Below are 2,803 nucleotides of genomic sequence, written 5' to 3' on the forward strand. Positions count from 1 at the left end.
TTCCACCTTTCCGAAAGCTACCGCTACATGATAAGCCGGCGTGTATAAATTTTAAGTAAACTAGCGTCCTTAAATTTCAAAATATTGAAATTTCAAGCATTTCTGAAATTTACCGTTATATGAAAAGCGGCCGTAATTTTAGTCCGATTTCAACAATTTTCAATGGTTTACTTTTATGTGGCAAGCACAATAACCATACCGAGTTTGGTACAAATTGCTAGAACGGTTAGCGAGATACATATACGTGATAATAAGTGGGCGGTGCCACGCCCATTTTCCAAAATTTTATCATAAACGTATAGAATTGTTGCAACCATCATTTTGAATAAATTAGCTTTAATATTTACTGCTTTATCGAGGATTTCGTATTTCTCGAAATTACCGTTATATGGGATGTGGGTGTGGTTATTGTCCGATTTTAAAAATTTCCGGCCATTTGGTATGCTGTACCAGGGCCAACAACTGTGCCAAGTTTGGAATAAATTGATGCCGCTACGCCCATTTTCAAAAAAATGTTAATATTCTTATTTTTCGTCTAAAATTTATTATAAATATCAATTTTGAGTGAATTATCTTCAGTAGTTACTAAAATATCGCAGTTTTTGTATTTCTGAAAACTACCGTTATATGGGAGGTAGGCGTGGTTATTGTCCGATTTCGCCCATTTTCAATACCATCCGTCCTACGCCCGAAAGAAGTACACGTACCACGTTTCGTTAAGATATCTTAATTTTTACTCGAGTTATCGTGTGCACAAACGGACGGACAGAAGGACGGACAGACGGACGGACAGACGGACGGACGGACGGACAGACAGTCACCGCTTAATCGATTTCTCTTTTCATTCTGATCATTTATGTATACATTTGTCTATATCTATCTCGATTCGTTTTGTCTGTTCCAAACAACCGTTATGTGAACAAAGTTATAATACCCTTGTGCACAAGTGCGCTCGGGTATAATGATCAGAATGAAAAGAGAAATAAATTAAGCGGTGACTGTCCGTCCGTCCGTCCGTCCGTCCGTCCGTCTGTGCACACGATAACTCGAGTAAAAATTGAGATATCTTAACGAAACGTGGTTCGTGTACTTCTTTCGGGCGTAGGACGGATGGTATTGAAAATGGGCAAAATCGGACAATAACCACGCCTACCTCCCATATAACGGTAATTTTCAGAAATACGAAAACTGCGATATTTTAGTAACTACTGAAGATTATTCACTCATAATTTATAATAATTTTTAGACGAAAAATAAGAATATTATAAATTTTTGGAAAATGGGCGTAGCCACGCCCACTTAAGGTAACATATATATATATATGGTATATCTTGGTAACCGCCGCACCAATTTCTTCCAAACTCGGCACAGTTGTTGGCCTTTGTACAGCATACCAAATGACCGAAATATAATCGGCCAATAAACACGCCCACATCTTATCTAACGGTAATTTAGAGACCACGGTAAATTTCAGAAATGCTTGAAACTTCAATATTTCGAAATTTAAGGACGCTAATTTACTCAAAAAAATTAAAGAATATTTTTTAAACAATAAAACTTAAAAATGAAAAGAAAAACGAAATAAATGCCGTTGCAGAGGATATTGAACTTAGATCTCTCGAATGGCACGCCAGTGCTCTACTCACTGGGCCATTGCGACTATTGCAGCTACGTTAGCGAAATTGAAATTTATTGAACAAAAAAGTGTCATAATCATTCGTTAAAAAGTTACGTAAAGGTTTTTATTTACTTAACTTTAATTAAATGTTGTTAACGAATCATTAACCGACGCTGAGAGGGAATTTTTCAAATCGTTACTGAGTAACACCTTAAGTAATTATTAAACGACTCTGAGTGCGGCTATAAGACTCATACACAATCACTTAACAAAAATGTAAGCACCAAATATTTATTATTTATAGATTTTATGTGGACGGGCACAGATTAGAGACTACCTCTAGTCGCCACTCCTAGTTGGAAATTTCGTAAGTAATTTTCTTTATCATCCAACTCCTTTATTTCTTATTAATTGAAGAAAATTTTCCTACTATCCTCGTTGATATCATCATTTAAAAATTTTCAATTTAGTAATTTTGTGAAAATTTTCCAAATCTGTAAGATAAATCAATACCTTTAATCGCTTCTCCTCTGAAAAATCTGAAATAGAATCAAATAAATTCCCCTATTATTGAGTTACAAACTCCTTAACGGAAAATACAAGACTTTTGCATTTGTGCTGCATGTCAATCGCTTTAGAGCAGGTATGAGTAAATCTCAATCAAGAAGTAACAAACATCCTTTATTATATGTACATATGTGCATAAATAAAAGAAAAAAAAACTTGCTTAAAAAACGAAATTATAACGTCTTACTTTAGCAATCCTTCCCTGCATCCTCTCCTCTTTTATCTACGCATTTTTGTGCATATGAGGTTGGCACAGCTTGCGTTAAGACTCTTTTCGCCTTTTTGTCGTTTGCAACAAAGGAATAAAACGCGTAAAAGGATACCCTCGTAGTGGGGGTTTCTCAAAAGGTGCATCAATTTTTTAAGAGTAAATGTTAGAAAAAGGATTCTTTGATCCAAGTTTGCGGTGGCAACGTATTACTTTATTCAGTAACACGCAAGTACAGACTTGAGCGAACGGTTGAATTTGTGTGTTTACTAGATGGCGGGATTTTTTTGCGTGCAAGGCGATTTTTTTTTTTTTTTTTTTTTTTTTTACAGATGAATCAAATTGAGCCTGAAAAAGGATTTAATTTAAGTTTCAACAATTGCAATTGCTTCCTTCTCGCTATTGGCTCA

This window comes from Rhagoletis pomonella, unplaced genomic scaffold (assembly GCF_013731165.1).
Source record: "Rhagoletis pomonella isolate Grant_MI unplaced genomic scaffold, Rhpom_1.0 Rhpom_scaffold_00006, whole genome shotgun sequence".
NCBI classification, from domain to species: domain Eukaryota; kingdom Metazoa; phylum Arthropoda; class Insecta; order Diptera; family Tephritidae; genus Rhagoletis; species Rhagoletis pomonella.